Source organism: Lepisosteus oculatus, unplaced genomic scaffold, assembly GCF_040954835.1.
Source record: "Lepisosteus oculatus isolate fLepOcu1 unplaced genomic scaffold, fLepOcu1.hap2 HAP2_SCAFFOLD_70, whole genome shotgun sequence".
Taxonomy (NCBI): Eukaryota; Metazoa; Chordata; class Actinopteri; order Semionotiformes; family Lepisosteidae; genus Lepisosteus; species Lepisosteus oculatus.
The window spans coordinates 816,506-840,454 of record NW_027168257.1 but is presented as its reverse complement, the minus strand read 5'-3'; the positions used below and the strand labels follow the sequence as shown (position 1 = coordinate 840,454).

General features: G+C 46.4%; 8 non-coding genes across 8 annotated transcripts; 3 read left to right on the top strand and 5 right to left on the bottom strand.

The window, feature by feature from the left end:
• Positions 1 to 340: 340 nt before the first annotated feature.
• trnas-cga (transfer RNA serine (anticodon CGA)) lies at positions 341 to 422 on the bottom strand. Its single transcript has one exon. It is a non-coding gene; the product is annotated as a tRNA-Ser (tRNA).
• Positions 423 to 2,238: 1,816 nt separating this feature from the next.
• On the top strand, positions 2,239 to 2,312 carry trnat-agu (transfer RNA threonine (anticodon AGU)). The gene has a single exon. It is a non-coding gene; the product is annotated as a tRNA-Thr (tRNA).
• A 2,173-nt stretch (positions 2,313 to 4,485) lies between these two features.
• trnas-cga (transfer RNA serine (anticodon CGA)) lies at positions 4,486 to 4,567 on the bottom strand. The gene has a single exon. It is a non-coding gene; the product is annotated as a tRNA-Ser (tRNA).
• A 1,792-nt stretch (positions 4,568 to 6,359) lies between these two features.
• On the top strand, positions 6,360 to 6,433 carry trnat-agu (transfer RNA threonine (anticodon AGU)). Its single transcript has one exon. It is a non-coding gene; the product is annotated as a tRNA-Thr (tRNA).
• A 2,247-nt stretch (positions 6,434 to 8,680) lies between these two features.
• LOC138233675 (U4 spliceosomal RNA) lies at positions 8,681 to 8,822 on the bottom strand. The gene has a single exon (XR_011187604.1). It is a non-coding gene; the product is annotated as a U4 spliceosomal RNA (small nuclear RNA).
• Positions 8,823 to 10,130: 1,308 nt separating this feature from the next.
• LOC138233687 (U4 spliceosomal RNA) lies at positions 10,131 to 10,275 on the bottom strand. Its single transcript, XR_011187616.1, has one exon. It is a non-coding gene; the product is annotated as a U4 spliceosomal RNA (small nuclear RNA).
• A 230-nt stretch (positions 10,276 to 10,505) lies between these two features.
• LOC138233718 (U5 spliceosomal RNA) lies at positions 10,506 to 10,622 on the bottom strand. Its single transcript, XR_011187647.1, has one exon. It is a non-coding gene; the product is annotated as a U5 spliceosomal RNA (small nuclear RNA).
• Positions 10,623 to 14,697: 4,075 nt separating this feature from the next.
• On the top strand, positions 14,698 to 14,779 carry trnas-gcu (transfer RNA serine (anticodon GCU)). The gene has a single exon. It is a non-coding gene; the product is annotated as a tRNA-Ser (tRNA).
• Positions 14,780 to 23,949: the final 9,170 nt, after the last annotated feature.

Genomic DNA, 23,949 nt, shown 5'->3' with positions numbered 1-23,949 from the left:
TTTCTGTGGGTACATTTGTTGCACGTCATGCACAGTAAGAGTGTTTCTAACACCAAATAAAAAGTCAACAATTAACGATCACGCCTTCTCCTCAGTTAACCCACTGAAACCCTTGCTGTTAACAGTTCTTTACTGCGTGCTTTACGAGCACCTACATATCGTGTCGGTTCTTTCAGCTTTATTCATTAGGTTTTCAAAGGCATAAGTAGAGCACCAGAGGTCTGAAGAACTCATTTCCATGGCAGCAGGGCCAAGTGATTTAGCGTATTTATAGTACCAGGAAAGGAGAAGCGGCACTTCGCCTTTGCCACAGAGGCACAAGGATACGTGTGGCAAACGCCATAGTCGGCAGGATTCAAACCTGCGCAGGGAGTTCTCAACGGATTTCGAGTCCATCGCCTTAACCACTCGGCCACGACTACAGCGAGCTCACCCCCGCCGCATTCCTCCTATAATCTAACACGGAGTGCGAGGTGGCTGCGGAAACGTTTTCAAAGTCGCTCTCTGTTAAAAAAAAATAAATACCTTTGACAAAATACGTGCCGGCAGACAGACATGCCTCAGAGGGTTTAAGGCTGGCTTCACTTTCAAATGATAAAGTCTCCCCGTCCGGATGTCAAAATGCAACTTTGGCAGACAGAAAAAACATCAACAAACCACAAATGTGGACAAGGATTTTACAAGCTGCACCACACTGCACTTTCCAAAGCATTTACATTCCTGTTAGACGCAGGAATTGCCTTTGATTTGCGCGCTTACGAACGCCATGAAAAACGAAACAAAACTAAAGCCCTCAGCTCCTGCACTTGATTATAATGCCGTTACGTGTCGAAGCAGGAATTTATGTCATCCTACCACTGCAACACGGGGAATAGAGGGAAATGAGCACACGCTACGTACGTCTCAATCACTCCCTAGAGTCGTAAGGCGCATTGAAGGGTGCACCCCCATCATTAATCGTTGCGCCTCTGTGAAAGGAAAGCTCTTGAGCAGTCTTTGAAACAGCTCGGATTAAACACTTGATTGCTTCCATGTGCATCTGGAGCCCATTTCTAATTTTCACTTCACGCCGCCCAAAGCATTTCTAAAACATGAGATTCGCGTTTGGGAATGCGCCCTGCCCTACGAATAAAACAGGTCTACGGGTCAGAAACCTGCTCCACGGAAAACAGTTCTGTTGCGCTTTTGATCAAAGGGAGATTCGCTGTTCTTACTTTTTGATGACATAACACCCAAAGGGGCTTCTTTGGAGCTGGATTCCAACCAGCATCCTAAAGTTTCTTGGCGGTATCCTTTACAGTCCTCTGTTCGGTCGACAAGGGACAGAAGGGGGCAGCTTTCCTCACACACACAGTGCAATGTACTGTAGTGTTCCCGTTCATTGAATTCGCAGTTCTGCATCAGACCTCTAACTCGTTTCCTTAGCTTGGATTTAAGCCACGAAGCAGGCTTCTACTGTATAAGGAATCACAAACTATTTGAGAGGCCATCATCCCAGGGGGAACTGACAAAGTCTATCCCTAAACACCTAGCGCAATCTCTCGAGAGACTGTCAAAAATCGCTTTCTCCATTTCCGTTGCAAGTAAGTGAAAATGCGGTCTCAAACCAGAGCCACTTGGCAGCAGCGGCACGTAAATACTGTTACTGTCTCTGCTCGATACTGACGTTAGCCTACTATACCATGTTCAGCCACCGCTAGGAAATGTACGGCTCTAGTACTGGAGCAAACAACAGGAGGGCCAAAGGCACACGGGCACACATGTCAGACATGGAGAGTGACGAGAATGGGACTCAAACCCATGCGTGCAGAGTACAGTGGATTAGCAGTCCATTGCCTTAACCACTCGGCCACCTCATCTAGGAAACTGGGCTGTCCAGACATGGGTTGCCGCGCTCCAGATGATCTTTTTCTTTTTTTTCCCTCGTACTCGAGGGTCATTTTCCTGTTCCACATGCGATTTCAACATTTTCCTTGGGAGATGTCAAGCCAGCAACCCACTACTGTGGTTCAGTGGCCATTGTGGAGTTCAGTGGCCCTGTTGTACACAGAATGCACATTGAGCTCCTTGGACATGAAAAGTTCCAGATAAAAGCCATTTGTCATCCTTTCTCTTGGTGTCGATGTTGCTATTGTATGTAAAGGTGGCAACTTGCTCAGCGAACAGGCGGAGCACACACCGAATGCAGATGTGTCTGAGTGGTGTGTCCAAGTGGCTGCAAAACGACAGCACTCCCAGGGCGCCGTGGCTTAGTTGGTTAAAGCGCCTGTCTAGTAAACAGGAAATCCTGGGTCCGAATCCCAGCGGTGCCTTTTTTGTTCTGTGTTCTTGAACAGAACTGGTCATTATGGACAACCGCCTACAGCTAGACTTAATTAAATGCAAGTATTCATTTCCTGTCTTTAACGCGACTTGTTTTTCTTAAAATGGATGCAACTTGCAAAACATGAAATACAAACCTTGCTAATCAGCGCAATCGGCTGGCAAAAAAAAAGAAGTCAGCAATGTTTTTTTTCTTTAACCTTAACCCTGCTAATGGAGAAGAGTTAAACGACTGAGTCTATGCAGCTTAAACGGTCCGCACGTCGGGTTCTTAGCTGAAAGGGTGGTAAATCCCGCTCACCCCAGTCCTTAATCTTTTAAAAGGATACAAAATTGAACCTAGTCGCCACATCACATACATCCTGTTCAATAATAAAAAGGTAACATCTATCCTCGCTCCAGAGTAAATCTCACGTTGAGGGCACCTTTTTTTTTCACTTTACCGTGAATCGAGCTCGGCTGCACAGAGGAGAGAGCAGAGCAATGAGGTCACGGGGACAGGGGAGTCACACGCTGGCGGTTTGAATACGCGGAAGATCACTGAGGGATCCACAGTATATGGACCCTCCGTGCGCCATCAGTCCGCACTCCGGACTCTGAATCCTGCCATCCGAGTTAAGATCTCGGCGGAACCTGAGGCGCAGTTCCTTCTTAAAACGTAATCTGGTGAGCATTTCTAGAATCGTACTTGTATAGATGCAGCCTTTAATGTGTTGCTAGGTTAAAATTGATGACTTCTTGTATTTCAGTAGGCAACTGCCCTCTTGATTTCAGATTTAATTTCTTTATTACATGGGCGCTTTTATGAAGACAGAGTCATGTTCAGGTACTTTGCTTGATGGAGGAAGCTCATTTCAGACTCTGTGATCTGCTCACCTGGAAAGGTCTGCTGTACTACTACAAGAGAGAAGTAGAGTCTGGAAGAAGGGACAATTTTATGATTCTTTGGAAGGTAGGTTTTTTTTTCTTTGAAATCGAAATGAATCAGAATATCAGTGCAAAAGACAAACTCTTGGTTTGGTTTAAAGAGATATGGTTTTAAAATAGACAAAATGTAGAAAACAGGTGTTTCTCACTTTTGGAAAAGAATGGACCGGGGGTAATAGTTTACTAGTTGCAGTGCTGAGCTCATCGGGTTGCAGTCCCGCAATGGATAACGCGTTTGACTATGGATCAGGAGATTGTAAGTTTGACTCCTGCCTGGCTCGGGTCGTTTTTAAACGCATCGGGCTACTCCCCTAAGTAGTCTGTGCTACTTACTGCATTGTAATCGTACTCAGTAAGAGATTTCCTTCATGTAAATGAACTGCACCTGACAGCTTTAGAAAATCACCTGGGCTCAGTACGGTGCTGAGAGCTCAGCGTTGCTGTTGTTCTAATTAGCACGCACTGCATCGGCTATGAACCCGAACTTTTCAATTATTCCGATCATTAAGTCAACACGTAGTCCACATGAAAGGTAGAAACATTCTCTTGTCTGTCTCTTGTTTGTATAGAACTGAATGTCCCTGACAATGTACTGTTAGTTTTAATTGAAGAACGGCATTTGTCAAATATATCAGACAAGTTTACGTAACTGCTCATGCGACACTCAGTTGTAATTAGTCAAGAAATAAAGTCGAACAACAGCTGCGGGTTTGATTCTGAACGTATCAGATTGGAGCGCCTTTTACTTCAATTGACAAATGATAGAGATTCGAAGAGAGATCCTTCAGACCAGCAAGCAAACCCACGGCTATTTCGGTTTTCTATCTAGGCAACGTTGGTGTCTGCAATAGCATACATGAAAGCGTGATGCAATTTCTGTGGCTACATTTGTTGCACGTCATGCACAGTAAGAATGTTTCTAACACCAAATACAAAGTCAACAATTAGCGATCACGCCTTCTCCTCAGTTAACCCACTGAAACCCTTGCTGTTAACAGTTCTTTAATGCGTGCTTTACGAGCACCTACATATTGTGTCGGTTCTTTCAGTTTTATTCATTAGGTTTTCAAAGGCATAAGTACAACACCAGAGGTGCGAACGCAAGATGTGTGGTAATCTGAAGAACTCATTTCCATGGCAGCAGGGCCAAGCGATTTAGCGTTTTTATAGTACCAGGAAAGGAGAAGCGGCACCACGCTTTTGCCGCGCAGGCACAAGGAGACGTGCGGCAGACGCCATAGTCTGCAGGATTCAAACCTACGCGGGGAGTCCCCAACGGATTTCGAGTCCATCGCCTTAACCACTCGGCCACGACTACAGCGAGTTCGCCATCGACGCATTCCTCCTTTAATCTAACACGGAGTGCGACGTGGCTGCGGAAACCTTTTCAAAGTCGCTCTCCGTTAAAAAAAAAAAAATACCTTTGACAAAATACGTGCCAGCAGACAGACACGCCTCAGAGGGTTTAAGGCTGGCTTCACGTTCAAATGATAAAGTCTCCCCGTCCGGATGTCAAAATGCAGCTTTGGCAGACAGAACAAACATCAACAAACCACAAATGTGGATAAGGATTTTACAAGCTGCACCACACTGCACTTTCCAAAGCATTTACATTCCTGTTAGACGCAGGAATTGCCTTTGATTTGCGTGCTTACAAACGCCATGGAAAACGAAACAAAACAAAAGCCCTCAGCTCCTGCACTTGATTATAACGCCGTTACGTGTCGAAGCAGAAATTTACGTCATCCTACCACTGCAACACGGGGAATAGAGGGAAATGAGCACACGCTACGAATCGTCTCAATCACTCCCTAGAGTCGTAAGGCGCATTGAAGGGTGCACCCCCATCATTAATCATTGCACCTCTGTGAAAGGAAAGCTCTTGAGCAGTCTTTGAAACAGCTCGGATGAAACACTTGATGGCTTCCATGTGCATCTGGAGCCCATTTCTTATTTTCACTTCACGCCGCCCAAAGCATTTCTAAAACAGGAGATTCGCATTTGGGAATGCGCCCTGCCCTACAAATAAAACAGGTCTACGGGTCTGAAACCTGCTCCACGGAAAACAGTTCTGTTGCGCTTTTGATCAAAGGGAGAGTCGCTGTTCTTACTTTTTGATGACATAACACCCAAAGGGGCTTCTTTGGAGCTGTATTCCAACCAGCATCCTAAAGTTTCTTGGCGGTATCCTTTACAGTCCTCTGTTCGGTCGACAAGGGACAGAAGGGGGCAGCTTTCCTCACACATACAGTCCAATGTACTGTACTGTTCCCGTTCATTGAATTCGCAGTTCTGCATCAGACCTCTAACTCGTTTCCTTAGCTTGGATTTAAGCCACGAAGCAGGCTTCTACTGTATAAACGTCTAGAGGAATCACAAACTATTTGAGAGGCCATCATCCCAGGGGGAACTGACAAAGTCTATCCCTAAACACCTAGTGCAGTCTCTCGAGAGACTGTCAAAAATCGCTTTCTCCGTTTGCGTTGCAAGTAAGTGAAAACGCGGTCTCAACCCAGAGCCACTTGGCAGCAGCGGCATGTAAATACTGTTACTGTGACTGCTCGATACCGACGTTAGCCTACTATAACATGTTCAGCCACCGCTAGAAAATGTACAGCTCTAGTACCGGAGCAAAGAACAGGAGGGCCAACACCGAACGGGCACACGTGTCAGACATGGAGAGCGACAAGGATGGGATTCGACCCCATGCCTTAACCACTCGGCCACCTCGTCAACAAAACTGGGCTGTCCTGACATGGGTTGGCGCACTCCAGTTGATCTTTTTCTTTTTTTTCCCTCATACTCGAGGGTCATTTTCCTGTTCCACATGCGATTTCAACATTTTCCTTGGGAGATGTCAAGCCAGCAAGCCACTGCTTTGGTTCAGTGGCCAGTGTGGAGTTCAGTGGCCCTGCTGTACACAGAAAGCACATTGAGCTCCTTGGACATGAAAAGTCCAATAAAAGCCATTTGTCATCCTTTCTCTTGGTGTCGATGTTGCTATTGTATGTAAAGGTGGCAACTTGCTCAGCGAGCAGGCGGAGCACACACCGAATGCAGATGTGTCTGAGTGGTGTGTCCAAGTGGCTGCAAAAGGACAGCACTTCCGGGGCGCCGTGGCTTAGTTGGTTAAAGCGCCTGTCTAGTAAACAGGAAATCCTGGGTCCGAATCCCAGCGGTGCCTTTTTTTGTTCTGTGTTCTCAAACAGAACTGGTCATTATGGACAACCGCATACGTCTAGACTTAATTAAATGCAAGTATTCATTTCCTGTCTTGAACGACTTGTTTTTCTTAAAATGGATGCAACTTGCAAAACATGAAATACAAACCTCGCTAATCAGCGCTCGCAGCTGGCAAAAAAAAAAGAAGTCAGCAATGTTTTTTTCTTTAACCTTAAGCCTGCTAATGGAGAAGAACCTAGTCGCCATATCACATACATCCGTTTCAACGATAAGAAGGTAACAACTATCCTCACTCCAGAGTAAATCTCACGTTGAGGGCATATTTTTTTCCACTTTACCATGAGTCGGGCTCAGCTGCACAGAGGCGAGAGCAGAGCAATGAGGTCACGGGGACAGGGGAGTCACACGCTGGCGGTTTGAACACGCGGAAGAACACTGAGGGATCCACAGTATGTGGACCCTCCGTGCGCCATCATTCCACACCAGACTCTGAATCCTGCCATCCGAGTTAAGATCTCGGCGGAACCTGAGGCGCAGTTCTTTCTTAAAACGTAATCTGGTGAGCATTTCTAGAATCGTACTTGTATAGATGCAGCCTTTAATGTGTTGCTAGGTTAAAATTTATGACTTCTTGAACTTCAGTAGGCAACTGCCCTCTTGATTTCGGATTTAATTTCTTTATTACAGGGGCGCTTTTATGATGAAAGAGTCATGTTCAGGTACTTTGCTTGATGGAGGAAGCTCATTTTGGACTCTGTGATCTGCTCACCTGGAAAGGTCTGCTGTACTACTACAAGAGAGAAGTAGAGTCTGGAGGAAGGGACAATTTTATGATGCTTTGGAAGGTAATGTTTCTTTTTTCTTTGAAATCGAAATGAATCAGAATATCAGTGCAAAAGACAAACTCTTGGTTTGGTTTAAAGAGATATGGTTTTAAAACAGACAAAATGTAGAAAACAGGTGTTTCTCACTTTTGGAAAAGAATGGACCGGGGGTAATATTTTACTAGTTGCAGTGCTAAGCTCACTGGGTTACAGTCCTGCAGTGTCACACCAGGGCCAGTGGCGCAATGGATAACGCGTCTGACTACGGATCAGGAGATTGCAGGTTCGACTCCTGCTGGCTCGGGTCGTTTTTAAACACATCAGCCTACTCCCTAAGTAGCCTGTGCTACTTACTGCATTGTAATCGTACCCAGTAAGAGATTTCCTTCATGTAAATGAACTGCACCTGACAGCTTTAGAAAAACACCTGGGCTCAGTACGGTGCTGAGAGCTCAAGTTGTGTATAATGTAATAATTTAAGTAGAATAGATTCTAATAATATAATGATCCAGTGTGTTGCACTACTTCACTGCTTCACTGCTCTATGTCGTCTGGAAATAAATCCTCAGACTGCTTACTGCCCTGGGCATGTACCAGTAAATTACAGGAACACATCTATATATCATTGCGTTGAAGCAGGAGACACAATCACTGCAAACACATCCTAAATACAGTGTTCCAGCACCTTTGACCTCATCCAGAACGTATCATTTCTTGAAAGGAATTGCTGTCCGAATGCACATCTGAATCCCAAACAGAATCTCTAGTAAAATACGATCATTTGTGAAACAGGTAAATGTCTCAGGGGCCCATTCCTCATTCTCAAGACACATGTATGCAGTACGTACACCATGCATTGAGCAATAGGTATTAAAGACACCACAGGTAAGGTTAGAAGACATTCTGACTATATTCTAAAATATTGGACTTATATTCTTATGATGGCAGACATGATACTGTGTTTAAAACCGGGGTTAATGGACATTATATGACTGTCAATGCTGTTTTGTTTTGGAGACTCTTGGCTGCCTATGTGGTACAGTGCAGCGTGAAGAAAACATTTTCCAAAACTGTGTCAGCTCAAAAGTTGTAAGAAAACCTCTCCAGCTGCTTTAACTCTCTTCATTTTTGTCATTTAATTGTCTGTCGGCACTATGTGGTAGCGTTGCATCACAACCCATCTCACCACGGAAAGGAACCTAACAGCTTTTGTAAGAGAGGAGAAAAGGACCTGGCCCGTACGGGGCTCGAACCCCAGCCTTGGCGTTATTAGTACCACGCCAAAAAAAAAAAAGCGTCGACATTACCTCTTTCAAAAGGCTTCACTTTCCTAGTCACATTCCATGGCTCATTGAACCCTGGCTGTTTCCTCCAGCGGTATAGTATTGCAGTTAGACAGCACGATGCCTGCAAGACTATGTCGCGCTCTGACGAGACTGTCAAAAATTGCTTTCGCCGATTGTATTGCAAACCGGCGGAAGCGGGGTATTGGGAAAAGTTTTCAACTAGCAATAATCGCGCCTCGGCTAAACCTCACAGGCTACGATACTGCCAATGCGCAAAGCTGACGGTTGCCAGGCAACCGCGGGGATCCTATGGAAATCGTTATCAATCGTCTCATGGCATGTCGTTGCTGTAACGCTTCATATTTGTCGTCTTCTTCTTCTAGCTTGAGGTTTTAAAGAATTTCATGACAGACAAGGGCTCCGTCGGGAACAAAGGGCGTTGTGAGAAAACCGTTGCTTATTTTCAGCAGCAGAAATACAACCCTTTAAATACAAGATGACAGAACAATGACGAAGGGCATGCCGGGAGGAACTCATGCACTACAGAGGAAAGGGGGCGGGCACGTACAGTTCACATTCAAGCCACAAGTACTCTTCTCGGATGTTGCACAAACAAATCCAAACGTCCTGAAAGCATTGCAGCATGTTTGTGTCCCACTTCCCGTGGCTGCAGGACGACTGACACGAAGGGACAAACACAATCTGTGGCGTTTAGCGTGACATAGTCTTGCAGGCATCGTGCTGTCTCACTGCAATACTATACCGCTGGAGGAAACAGCCCGGGTTCGATGAGTCTTGGAATGTGACTAGGAAAGTGAAGCCTTTTGAAAGAGGTAAAGCACTGCACAACGGAATTGAGGGAGAATCTTACAGGGGATTCTGAGCGGTGTCTGCATACACGCAGTCCGATACGGGTGCTGAAAGCTTGAGCTACTCTTAATGTCATGCTGCCTTTCCTCGGAGTAAATCTGTTACATTGAAAGAATGCTTCTCGCAGGTTCAAAAAGGGACCCTTGTTAATTGGAGAAATCAATGATTTCGAATGAATTCTGTATGCGTTAAAAGACAGCTATACACAGAAAACATGCAGGACACTGCTCATGATGTTTCCCGAGCCGAAACACAGTGCGTTTTTCAAAGCCATCTGACAAAGCCCGCCCACTGAAAACTGCAGCAGATCGTGTAAAGACGTTCAACTTTGTAACTACTGCACGCACAGGAAGCAGAATAAATTCCTCTTTTCAAACTGTCAAAGGTTTGCTTTGTGAACGCTGCAGGACATCGCACAATCTCTTTTGAACGGGGACAAACAATTTCTTATGGGGCGCAGTAAGTACAGACGTTTAAAGAGCTCCACTCATGCCGACGATGCAGCATGAAGAAGCGCAACCTAACGTTTGACAGACAAAAGCCGGGCGCCGCTACGAGCAATATGAAATCAAACTGACAGCACACGGCGTTTCGCGCTGACTCAAAAGTTATCTCGACAGACGCTGTTCTCTGCATAACGCTGAAAGAGCTAAAGAGCGTTTCTGTTGAGACGTAACAAGCTTGTTTCTTTCTACCATGATGTTACCATGACAAAATCTGTCTTTAAACACCTTGCTCAAAAATTGCTTTCGCCGATTGTATTGGAAACCGGCGGAAGCGGGGTATTGGGAAAAGTTTTCAACTAGCAATAATCGCGCCTCGGCTAAACCTCACAGGCTACGATACTGCCACTGCGCAAAGCTGACGGTAGCCAGGCAACCGCGGGGATCCTATGGAAATCGTTATCAATCGTCTCATGGCATGTCGTTGCTGTAACGCTTCATATTTGCGGCCGGACACTTCCCGCCCCCCAAAGAAAAGAGCGCCAATCAGACAGGCTGAGACCGAGGACTCGCAGAGCAGAAGGCCACAGTCGCCGTAATAAGAGCGATTGTGAGCGGTTTTGTTTTCTCTCTTTGACCAGCCCAGCTGCGCCCCACCCAAAGGCAGGGAAGCACAAAAATTGTATGGAACTCATTCATGCTCCTCTCCATGGAAATCTTTAGTAAAAGGCAAAAGATTTGTACGAGATGAAGAGAAACCAGAGTGCGTGGCTGGACAGCTGCAGGAGCCCAGGCCGCCTTCAAGTCCTCTGCCCTGCCGGTCGTGGTTGGCAATGCACCTGGCCTTACAAACGAGCCAGTGGGGCCCGTTCAGCTCCGGGCTCATCGCCTGCGGCTCTCTGCTTATCTGGCAGGGGAGATACCTTGATCAGCCTGTAGTTGGAGTAGTTGGATTGTTTTCTTGTTTTGTGGAAGCAGTGTTTGTTTTGCAGTTTGAGATGGCAACCTTTGGATCCCGCAAGAATGCTGTACGTTTTGAGCTTTTGGATGACCTCTTCATGGATCGTATGCAGTTCAGCAGAAAAGTGTTACAGAAGGAACTTGGCTTTGAACCTCGGCACTTGTATTTCATCTTCGCTCTCCCAGGTCAGAAAGCATTTGAGGTTGTTTTTGCTACCTATTCTCTGTTTGAACAATGTGTGGATGTGTTTGAGGCAAAAAGAGGGAAAGTTCCTGCCCTTGAGAAGATCAACTTGCAGCCTCTGACACAGAGAGAGAGGTTGTTATGTTCTCGGAAATGGCAAAGACGGAGGACATTCACACCTGGCTTAAGCAGTACTGCACCATCCACCATGGAACTGAGGTTAGAGATGTTGACGGTATAAAAACAGGAGCAAGGAAATTCGAGGTTCGCTTGCTACCGGACAATGTCAATGGAGGCTTAAGGCACCTGCCCTCTACAATCCAGCTGGGCGCCTGCAATGGCTATGTTTTTTATGTGGGACAACCAAAGGTTTGTCGGCGCTGTGGTGCTGTGGGACACCTGGCATCGTCCTGCACTGTGAAATGCTGCAAGACCTGTGGCAAACAGGGACATTAAGCCTCTGACTGTTCAATGCTGCCAAAGTGCAATTTATGTGGCTCGGAAGGACACGTTTTTAAGAACTGCCCTCACGCCTACGCCTATAAACTCAAAATGAGAAAGGATGAGGCAGTGCTTGTTTCAGCCAAACCGGCCTGAAAAAGCCAAAGCAAACAACAAGTCAAACAAAGAACCCTTGTTGGACAAAGAGTCTCAGCCTCCAGCCAGGATCAGTCCTGCTGTGGCTCCGGGGCCGGTGGAAGAGAAATCCACTACGCCCCCACAACCGCAGACTGCACCAGACAAGCACGAGGGTTTGAAAACCCCAGAGAACAGCGAGGACCCCTCCCCCACTCCTGCTCCTCAGAACGAGGGCCAGTGTGGGGCCCCCCGGTGGAGCGGGTCCAGCGAGGATACCCAGGATTCAGCGGAGCTGCTTTTCTCAGACTCTGCAAGTGCTACAGATGCCCTCCTCTCCTCCATCCAGTCCATCACGGAGGATCTGCAACAGCTGGTGGTTGAGGGGGAAGAGGAGACTGGTGCATCGGCTGCACCCCTTTCCCCTCGGTGCTCCCAGGAGCTGGACTTGAGGAAAAGGAAAAATGACTCTGTTTTCTCCCCGAGCGAGGAGGAAGGAGAGCATGGCGATGGGGACAGCTGGAACCCCTCCACCCCTCCTTCTACCCCCTTCCTTGAAATGGACTCCGTGAACGCTTTTACTGCTGCCACCCTGATGAAGGCTCATTCAGAGGATGGCTGGCAGGAAATTGGTAAGAAGAAAAAGAAAAAGAGAAGGTAACAGGTGAGACCGAAGAGAAATGTGTTTTGTAAAGACTGGTTCCACTTTCTTATGTAATATGGCTCTAAACATAATTTCTCTTAACACCAGAGGTATCAATGACAGAGTTAAATGCCAGTGTGTCTTTGATTACCTCCAGCAGAGAGAGGGAGATGTGTTGATGTTGCAGGAGTGTGCTTTAGCCTATCAAGAGAGGTATAAAAGCTTTGAAGATAGGTGGGATAAAGGGCCTTCTGTTTGGTCAGGGGACAATAACAACAGAGCCTCTGGCGTGGCCATTCTTTTCAAAGGATGGGCTTTCAAATTGAAAAGTATTCAGAGGGTCATAGATGGCAGGTTGCTGTGTGTGGATGTGGAATGGGGGACCGTTAACCTGCCGCTAATCAATGTGTATTGTCCTACTGACGTGGGAGGAAGGGTGGAGCTACTCAAGGCACTCTCTCCCCTATTGTTAAGTAGCACAGACGTGATAGTGGGAGGGGATTTTAATTGTATCTTAGAGCACACAGACAGGCAGTCTAGCTCTCCGATAAAATTGGATTCCAGCTCACTGGCCCTGCAAAACTTAGTTCAAGACTTTAAACTCTCAGACACATATAGATGTATATATCCCACAACAGCAGGATATACATGGTCAGGGAGGAATAGCAGCTCCAGAATTGACTATTGCTTTGTCTCAGAGAGAGTGAAAGTTGTTGGGGTCACTCTTCAGCCTGTCTTCTTCTCAGATCATCAGGCTTTAGGGTGTAGAGTGGAACTCCAGGGCGGGACTGTCTTTGGCCCAGGCCTCTGGAAACTCAACACAAAGCTGCTAGAGAACGAGGGGGTAGTATCCCGCTACAAGGAGAAACTATCACAGTGGCTGTCCTTGCAGTGTCTGTACGGGTCAGTAGGAGAGTGGTGGGAGGAGGTGAAGATGAGGACAAAGGCCTTTTTCATGGCTGAGGGAAGGAAGGCTGCTGCCAGACGGAGAGGAGTGCTAGCCAGGAAACAGAGGCAGCTGCAGCGTCTCTACACGATGCTGCACAGTGGCTTCGATGTGCTCGAGGATATCACCCTTTTAAAAAAGGACATCCGGAGCATAGCCAAGAAAGTAGTCGAGGAGTGCTGTTAAGAAGCAGAGTGCAGTTCTTGGAAGAAAATGAGAAGTGTACTCGCTTCTTTTTCAGGAAAGTGGTAGGCTCCAAGTCTGTCATGGAAAGTGTAGTTGATGAGGAGGGACGAGAGAGAACAGAGCCGAGTGCTATCCTCTCCTGCACCGAGGCCTTCTACTCAAGACTGTACAGCTCTACAGAGGTAAAGGATGAAGAAATTCATTTTTTTACCTCAAAGCTAGAAAACGTTTTGAGTGAAGAAGATAGGGAAGTACTTGAGAGGGATTTGACAGTAGAAGAGCTGAGACAGGCTATGGAGAGCTTACAGAAGGGGAAAACTCCGGGTGCTGACGGGCTCCCTAAAGAATTTTATTGCACCTTTTGGGATCTGCTTCAGGATCCGCTACTGCTCCTATTCGAGGAAAGCTATAAGACAGAATTGCTGCCTGACTCTTTAAGAGAAGGCACTATCTCTCTCTTGTTTAAGAAAGGAGCAAAGAATGACATAAAGAACTGGAGACCCCTCAGCCTGTTAGGCGTGGACACTAAGATCCTGTCCAAAGCCCTTTTCCTGCGCCTACAAAATGTAGTGGCCTCACTGGTAGGGAAAGAACAGACTTGTGGGATAGTAGGACGCCTGATGAGCGACAACCTGGCCTTGTTGAGGGATGTCTGTCTGTACTCAGAGGATCGCTCCCTCCCTCTGTGCGTTTTAGGTGTAGACCTAGAAAAGGCCTTTGACCGCCTAAACCGGCAGTACTTAACATCGGTACTTGAGCACATGAAGTTTGGCCCCATCATGAGAAAGTGGATTAACCTGCTGTACACAGGTAGCAACAGCAGAGTAATGGTTAATGGCAATAGATCACACCCCTTTGAAGTCTGTTCAGTAGTGAGGCAGGGCTGCCCATTATCCCCTTTGTTATTCGTTTTGGCTACGGAGCCCTTAGCCTGTGCCTTGCGCCAGGATCAGGCCATTAATGGGATACCAGTGCCTGGAAGTGGGGGAGGAGAGGTAAAGACATCTCTATACATGGATGACGTCACCCTGCTCCTCTCTGACAGTACCTCAATTAGCAGAGCTCTGCAGTGTTGTGAGCGTTTCTCTTTGGCTTTCTCTGCAAAAATTAACAAATCTAAGAATGAGATTTTTTATCAGAACTGGAGGGAGCCAAAAGAAGGACATGATCTCAGGCTGCAAGAGAAGAGAATTAAGGTCCTGGAGAATTAATTCCTGGCTTGGCATCTCCCAAGGAAAATGTTGAAATCGCACGTGGAACAGGAAAATGACCCTCGAGTACGAGGGAAAAAAAAGAAAAAGATCATCTGGAGCGCGCCAACCCATGTCCGGACAGCCCAGATCCCTCGACGAGGTGGCCGAGTGGTTAAGGCGATGGACTGCTAATCCGTTGTGCTCTGCACGCATGGGTTCGAATCCCATCCTCGTCGCGCTCCATGTCTGACACGTGTGCCCGTTCGGCGTTGGCCCTCCTGTCATTTGCTCCGGTTCTAGAGCCGTGCATTTTCTAGCGGTGGCTGAACATGGTATAGTAGGCTAACGTCGGTATCGAGCAGTAACAGTAACGGTATTTACGTGCCGCTGCTGCCAAGTGGCTCTGGGTTGAGACCGCGTTTTCACTTACTTGCAACGCAAACGGAGAAAGCGATTTTTGACGGTCTCTCGAGAGACTGCGCTAGGTGTTTAGGGATAGACTTGTCAGTTCCCCCTGGGATGGTGGCCTCTCAAATAGTTTGTGATTCCTCTAGACGTTTATACAGTAGAAGCCTGCTTCGTGGCTTAAATCCAAGCTAAGGAAACGAGTTAGAGGTTTGATGCAGAACTGCGAATTCAATTAAGGGGAACACTACAGTACATTGCACTGTATGTGTGAGGAAAGCTGCCCCCTTCAGTCCCTTGTCGACCGAACAGAGGACTGTAAAGGATACTGCCAAGAAACTTAAGGATGCTGGTTGGAATCCAGCTCCAAAGAAGCCCCTTTGGGTGTTATGTCATCAAAAAGTAAGAACAGCGAATCTCCCTTTGATCAAAAGCGCAACAGAGCTGTTTTCCGTGGAGCAGGTTTCAGACCCGTAGACCTGTTTTCCCAAACGCGAATCTCCTGTTTTAGAAGTGCTTTGGGCGGTGTAGCGGCGAGGCTTATTAATAAGAAAGAATTAAGTGTTTCTGAGCTTTCCCAAATTAGGCCTCATCTCTCTGTTCATCTCTGTGGTGCAGCCACAGAGAAACTATTCATGCAGGCTGATTTAAGGTTTCCCTTGATAAGGGACAGCTCCCAAAGGGGGATGCACTTAGCTAAGCCTGGCTATCATGATCAATGGTCATCCATTGGCGCCTATCTGTCTAGGGAGTGCCAGATGGACATCTGGACTGCATTCCTAAGTGTCAGGAGTAAGTGACTCATATCTCACCTTGATCAACCAATCAGGGACTGGTAGGGCCGAGTAACCCACGTGGGACTCTGATGCCCATGGAACTTTCAGCCAATCAACGAGCTGAAGTTCCTCCAGGTAAAAACAGGCAACACAGAGAGCCTGAGAGATTCAGTGGGAATTCAGTAGAGATTTCTGTGGAGTTTTCTAAAGGGAATTCAAAGGAGAATTCCAGGGCAGGACAGCCCAGGAGCAGAAGGCTCCCAAGGGCAGGACATTCTCACAGCGCGCCTCCTGACCATCCTGAGACTCAGCCCGGACAACCACGGAACGGCCAGTGTGTCCGAGTGCCAGAACTTTCCTTTGTTCTAAGAGTCTAAAGCGGAGGTTGCCAGAGAGTAACCAGAGGATCCACCCGAGGTTAGCACCAGCAGCAGGCCTCGTGAACAGGTCGGAACTGTGGACAGTTGAATCACTATTCAGAACTAGCTCTTCATCAGGAACGAACCGGTCTTCTTCTTGACTTGCTGGGACCCACAGTCATCTTTTCTCCTGTGCACAAACTTTGCTAGTTAAAGCCAACACTAACTAGCCGGTCAGTGAGCATCAGCAGCGCACCGTCGCAACCCGCACAGCACAGCCTGGCACCTAGACAGAGAGCACGGATTGGACAGCAACAAGCCTGCAACTGTTTCTTTGTGCCCGCAGGAGATCTGAATCCCCAGAGATTGGATGAGTATTCAACTTCACTGCATTACTGCTCGCGAATTCAATTGTTATCCCAACCAGTTGATATCAATTTAATTCCTAAGAGTTATGTACTTGTTTTCAGTATCTAATGTAGAAGTTATTACCAGGTTCATTTATGAAATGGTCTAAATGAATGATATACTGAATGTATGTCCTCTTGATATGTGTAACACTTTGTAACTGACTGAATATATACCTTTTGTATTCTGATAACCCTCTCGATAAGATCTGTTCGTTTTACATGCATATTCTATGTATTGTAACGCCCTCGCCTGGTGGTGAGGAGGAAGCGCCCCTAGGCGCTCGTAGTACCGCTGGGCATGCTAGGAGTGGTAGCCGGAGTGCGGTCTACGCGAGAGAAGCTCGCCCCACACCCAAAGTCCGTCAAGGCCCCCTGCGCCCTGTGGGAGGCCTTGGAGGTAAAGGACGGGGTGCTGCGCCGGGGGTGCCGGGTACCCTCCAGTGGCGAGGTACGGTGGCAGCTGATGGTGCCTTGGTCGCTCCGCGGGGCGGTGCTCCGAGCAGTGCATGGCCAGCCGGGCGTGGGGCACTTTGGCGGTAAAAAAACCCTGTAGCGCCTCCGAGGCCATTTTTATTGGGGTCTTTGCCACCGGGACGTGGAGTGGTACTGCCGAACGTATGCAGTGTGCGTGGCGCAGAAGGGTCCCCCCGAGCGCTCTCGGGCCCCCCTCCAACAACACCAGGTGGGGGCTCCTATGGAGCGGGTGGGGGTGGACGTTTTGGGCCCGTTTCTGCGCACCGAGGCCGGGAACCTCTACGTCTTGGTGGCCATGGATTATTTTATGAAGTGGCCGGAGGCCTACGCCCTCCCGGACCAGAGTGCCCCCACGGTGGCCGATGCACTGCTGGAGGGGATGTTTGCCAGGCTGGGGGTGCCGGAGGAGTTACATAGTGACTAGGGGCGTAACTTCGAGTCCCAGGTCTTCGCCAGAGTGTGCCAGTGCCTGGGGATCACTAAGACGCGGACCACACCTCTGCATCCCCAGAGCAACGGGTTGGTGGCGCGGTTTAATCGTACGCTCACCACCCAGCTGGCCACCCTGGTGTCCCGGCACCAACGGGACTGGGACCGCCACCTCCCCCTTGCACTCTGGGCGTATAGGACCGTGGTCCAGGAATCCACCGGGTGCACCCCAGCCTCACTCATGCTGGGCCGGGAAATGTGAACCCCGGTGGACCTGGTCTTCGGCCCGTCGCCCGGAGACGGGTCGGCACCGCTGGCTGGACCGGACTACGAATGGGACCTGCGGCAGCGGATGCAGCAGGTGCACAGCTTTGCACGGACCCACCTGACACAGGCGGGGGTCCGGCAGAAGCGGCACTACGACCTGCGCTGCAGGGGGCCTGCCTTCCAGCCCGGGGACTCGGTTTGGGTGTACAACCCGCGCCGCCGCAAATGCCTCAGCCCTAAGCTGGCGCCGTCGTGGGAGGGGCCCGCTGAGGTACTCTGGGTGGTGGGCGAGGTCTGCTACCGTGTCCGGTTGCGAACACGGGGGAGAGTGGTGGTCCTGCACCAAGACCGGCTGGCCCCCTACCAGGCCCGGGAGGAGGAGCCGTGTGGGGAGGCTCTAGAGGACCAGCTGGGGCTGGAGCCGGCCGATAGTGGGGCGTCCGTGGGTCGCCAGCCGTCACCGTGGCCAACGGCTTCTCACACAGGGTTCCACAGCAGTTAGCCGAGTACGAGTACAGCCTGAGGGGGGTGTTCGACGTCGGCGAGACGCCAGACGCTTCAGGTTTTTAAGGAGTAAGAGTGCAGGGGGTCTAAACCTGCGATCCAGTGTGTTGAAGTATTTCACAACACTACCCCTAGCACATCTGGAAATAAATCCTCATAATGATTATTGCCCTGGGCATGTACCAAAAAATCACTGAGCATATATATATATATATCACTGTGTTGAAGCTAGAGACACAGAATAAGTGCAAACACATACAGTGTTCCTGCACCTTTGACCTCATCCAGAATGTATCGTTTTTTGAAAGGGATTGCTGTCAGAATGCACAACTGAATCCCAAACAGAATCTCTAGTCAAATATGATCATTTGTGAAACAGGCAAATGAGTCTCTCAGGTGCCCATTGCTCATTTTCAGACACAATTATGCAATACTTTCACCATGCGTTGAGCAATAGGGATTAAAGATACCAGAGGTAAGGTTAAAAGTGATTCTGAGGTGCAACACATCAGTGATACAGCTAGGCATCTGAAATGCGGGGTTTGAGAGCCCTTCAGGGAACACCGTACCCTAAAGGTACCAAAAGTCCACTAGTATAAGCATTAAGTCACTGTCACCCCTGTTACAATGTGATTGCTACATATCTTCATTTCTTTGGTTTTTAAGGAGTAAGAGTGCAGGGGGTCTAAATCTGCGATCCAGTGTGTTGAAGTATTTCACAACACTACCTGTAGCCCGTCTGCATTCTGATTATTGACCTGGGCATGTACCAATAAATCACTGAGCATATATATATATATATCACTGTGTTGAAGCTAGAGACCTTTATGTAATATTATGATGCTAAAATGTCATTTTCACATATATTAATGTAATAAATGATTGCTTATGCTTTATAAACAAATCTAATTAAAATAAAAGCTTACGTTTTGTATTTAACTTGTACCATAGAACATGATTTGCTTTGTATTTCAAGCCCACAAAGTGTCCAACTGACGCACTACATGATATAAGGAAGATTATCACATGCATATCGGTATTATCTTTCTTATGAAAATGCATTCCTTTCATTACCTTTTACTTTTTAAAATGAACTCAAATTGTGTATAATGTAATAATTTAAGTAGAATAGATTCTAATAATATAATGATCCAGTGTGTTGCACTACTTCACTGCTTCACTGCTCTATGCCGTCTGGAAATAAATCCTCAGACTGCTTACTGCCCTGGGCATGTACCAATAAATTACAGGAGCACATCTATATATCACTGCGATGAAGCAGGAGACACACAATCACTGCAAACACATCCTAAATACAGTGTTCCAGCACCTTTGACCTCATCCAGTACGTATCATTTCTTGAAAGGGATTGCTGTCCGAATGCACATCTGAATCCCAAACAGAATCTCTAGTAAAATACGATCATTTGTGAAACAGGTAAATGACGGTCTCAGGGGCCCATTCCTCATTCTCAAGACACATCTATGCAGTACGTACACCATGCATTGAGCAATAGGGATTAAAGACACCACAGGTAAGGTTAGAAGTCATTCCGACTATATTCTAAAATATTGGACTCATATTCTTATGATGGCAGTCACTTATGATAGTGACAGAGACGCTGTGTTGTAAAAGGGCTCTGTCTTTTGGATGAGATGTAAAACAGAGGTCACAGCGAGCTGAAAAACACGTTTTGAAAAGTGTGCTTTTCCTGCCCCAGAAGTTAAATGGGGGTGACCAAAGTTGCCCAAACGTGTTTATTTCTGCTGAAAAACCCGTTTTGACAGCTTCTGCACAGTGGGGTTAAGGGCTGACTCAGTGGGCTCTAATGAGCCAGGCAGCTACATTGGGATTCCAAGGTTTGAAAAAATACGTTTATTTCGAGCTGAAAAACAAGTTTTGAAAAGTGTGCTTTTCCTGCCCCAGAAGTTAAATGGGGGTGACCAAAGTTGCCAAAATATGTTTATTTCTCTGTCACTATGCTGGGGAATTGGGACCCGCACAGACCTCAGGGTGAATGCCCCCCCGCCGGCACCATTAACACCGCTTCCAGCTGGAAGCTTTGTTTTTCCCTGTAGCTCACCCTCATCCGGGTACTGACCTGGCTCACACCTGCTTAGCTTCAGTGGGTTTTCAGTTGCAAGTTGCAAGGGGATGCAAGTGATGGAGCCGCTCGCTGCAAAAGCTACTGCATTGGCCGGGAATCGAACCCGAGCCTCCCGCGTGGCAGGCGAGAATTCTACCACTAAATCACCAATGCTCAGTGCCTGGACCTTCAAAAAAGACGCTTTTTTGGTGCTCTGTGCAAAACGCGTCGACATCTGCTTCCAGCTGCAAAATGCCATTTGCAGACGCTGAAGAATTTATTTCCAAGGCAGCGGGTACAAGCGATTTGGCGTTTTAAAACCACCAGGAACAGCAAAGAGGTGCGCTTCTTTGCTTGCGCCAGAACACAACGACAGGAGGTGGACAACGTAGTCGGCAGGATTCGAACCTGCGCGGGGAGACCCCAATAGATTTCTAGTCCATCGCCTTAAGCACTCGGCCACGACTACAGCAAACCCCGCCACCGCTGCGTTCTTGCTACAATCTTACCTGGATCGCGAGGCGCCGGCGGAAGCCTATTTCAAAGTCGTTCTCCGTTTCAAAAAAACATTTCCAAAATACAAGCCTTGCAGACAGACACGCCTCAGAGGACTTAAGGGTGGCTTCATGTCGGAATGATAAAGTCTCCCCGTCCGGACATGAAAATGCAACTTTGTTACACACAAAAAAAGACTTTCAGAGGCTTCCCGGATGTTTCCACCAGATTAAAATATTCACCGACGCAATGTCCATTCTGGAAGTCTGGTTGAAGCGGTTGAAGCGGTTTAGTCGGGATTTGTTCACCGTCCGTGTAGAGAGCCAGAAAGTTAATGTTGTAGTGTTTAAATTTGAAGGGGTTTTGTGTAAAACTGCCGCTGAATGCCGCTTTGTCCACAAACCCCAAAATTACCACTTTGGGTAACTGTCCGAGAAAGAGGTTTTCTTGGTTACACACATGGCTCCCTGCAGGCAGGCTGAAGACTTTCATCTGTACGCGGTCTATGGGGTATTTAGGTATTTAGTGGTGCGACCGTCAGGAGTGCTTCGGCGTTCACAAACAAAGATGCAGAGAGTACGCTCAGTTTGTGTTCTCCGATGTTGTTCATTAAGCAGAAAGCATCTCTGTTGCGCGTGAGTTTTATTTTCAGGTCTACGCCATTCAGTAGTCCCAGTGGGCAAAAGACGTATAATATACGTCTATTAAACGCATACCTTAGACGTCTAAATGTGGTCTACAATTCGTCTAGAATGAAATTCTAATATACGTCTAAAGTTATACGTCAATTATACGTCTATGTTTAGACGTTCATTATACATAAATGGTTGGAGTTCTATTATACGGATAAATTTAGAGGACTATTATACATATATGGTTGGAGTTCCGGATAACTTTAGAGGTCTATTATACGGATAACTTTAGAGGACTATTATACGTATATGGTTAGAGGTCTATTATACGTATACCTTTAGAGGTCTATTATACGTATAACTTTAGAGGTCTATTATACGTATATGGGTAGAGGTCTGTTATACGGATAACATTAAAGGTCTATTATACGTATATGGGTAGAGGTCTATTATACATCAAAGATAGATTTTATAGGCGTAGAAACAAGTAAACCAAGCCAATGATTAGGTTTAGAAATGTATTCTGAAAATACACATTCACACCTGAAACATATGTATTTCAAATTATACATTGTATACAATCAATCAACAATCAACATATGGGCAATAATCATAAAAAACACAACTAGTCTTAAACTTCAGCTACAAATTCTGGTAACATGGCAATATACAGTATAGTAATGACAAACACAAAACTAATTACATTAACACACTAACTCAAAACCACATTTTGATTCAAATATACATTTTAAAATGTACAACTTCTATATTTCCAAGAAAAAAAATATTACAATGGAAGTTAAGACGATTTTTGTCCACTATTTGCAAACCCTGTCTAATTGTCCTAACAGTTAGAACCAAAAACCTATTATTTTCAGTGTCCAGATCTCCTGGCCCCCCGTCTTTCATATGCATTCTTCAAGTAACACATTGCATGCTCCTTTATTTCTTTTTCTGTTGATGTAGGGTGGGACTTCAGCACCGCAGCTAGGAGAAAATTGTATAATATTACTTCCCAAATAAATGATGATTATCTTCTTTAGTATAATCTAAAAAGTGAACGGTTTACTAAGCTCAAAACTGAAATAAATGTATAAAATTTGGCTTGCATCATAGCAGTTGAGCAATAAAGTCTGTCCTAATTAAAGAGTACCCAAAGTTTGAAAGTACAACATAGAATAAGAATAGAGAAACGGCAAAACAATTTTGTGTCATCTTCCCCATTCACACTATTTTATGTGCCATTTTTTGCTTATTCACGTACTATTTTTATCAAAATAATATTAAGAAAGATCTGTATGTATTCAGATAGTATTATTATTGTTCATACTTACTCGTCAAAAGAGGATTGCTGAGATATTTGCGGATATACTTCTACGTTTGAAAAACGTGTCCAAAATTGTGACCAACGAATACTAGCAATGCATTGTGGTATATAACCGGAAAATATGCTGGGTTCGATATTTTCTCAACGTATGCGTTTATTAATGTTGTCGATATTATGGTTGAAATATAACATTGATAATACATCGCGGCTATGTGCCCCCTGCTATGAGCTGATGTGCAATTTTAACGCATGTAGTTAGTAAGGATCGGTCACTGTTGTATGGTATTATATATAATGACATTATGGAATAGGATGGGGACAGGCCTGGCATCACGGGGGGAGGGGGGAATGTTGCCCCTTCAGTTTTGGGCAAAAAGATTTACCTAACTTAATTTGCGCCCTAAAAAATAGTTGTACTTTGTCAATGGTCAGACAACACTAAATGACACGAACAGTCACTCAGTCTGTTTGATGGGCAGGAGGGCTATCCGTCCAGGAGCTGCACATATCAGTGTCGTTATTGAGTGTCAACATTACGATCCTGTTTGCTCAGGTGGACCGATTCCTTGCAGTAGTTTATCATTATACTTAAAATCGTTATATAACTAGGACTAGTTATAGCAGTCTGTGCTTTCTGTTGGTTTTACAACATTTTTTCTTAACAATTCAGAACGTCCATGTAGCTGCAAAAATGAACGCTTATGGTACTTTTCGCTCCAGGCAATACTCTCCAGTGAGAGTGACGAAAAATGTGAAACTGAACTTCATCGCAAATACCAGATTGCTAGTCGATATCTTCTATCATAAAGCACTAATTAATGGCATAGCTGCGAGATTTCATTTGGGTAGCTGCACCGTACAGCTCCGTTTCAACCGAAATATCACCCCCGCTCAGAATATCAGACGCCCCCCTACAGATTTTTCCCCGGGCACCGCGCACTGATGGGGGACGGGGTTTCCAGGAAATGGTATCAACTTTTCTCAAGAAAATAAAAATAGAAACTCTATAGGCACTCAAACATTTTACTGTTTTTTTTTTCAGGCAGGTGGCAAGACCCCTCCGCAAAACCCTTGTATGCCAAGCTGTGGGCATTGATTCGTCGAATATACGTATATTCACGCCGAAAATACGGCTATACGTATATATACGTCGCCTCGACGTATAATCAACGTCGAATTGCAACCGTAAAATCGACGACATTAATAAATGCATATATAACGTCGAAAACACATCTAACACTA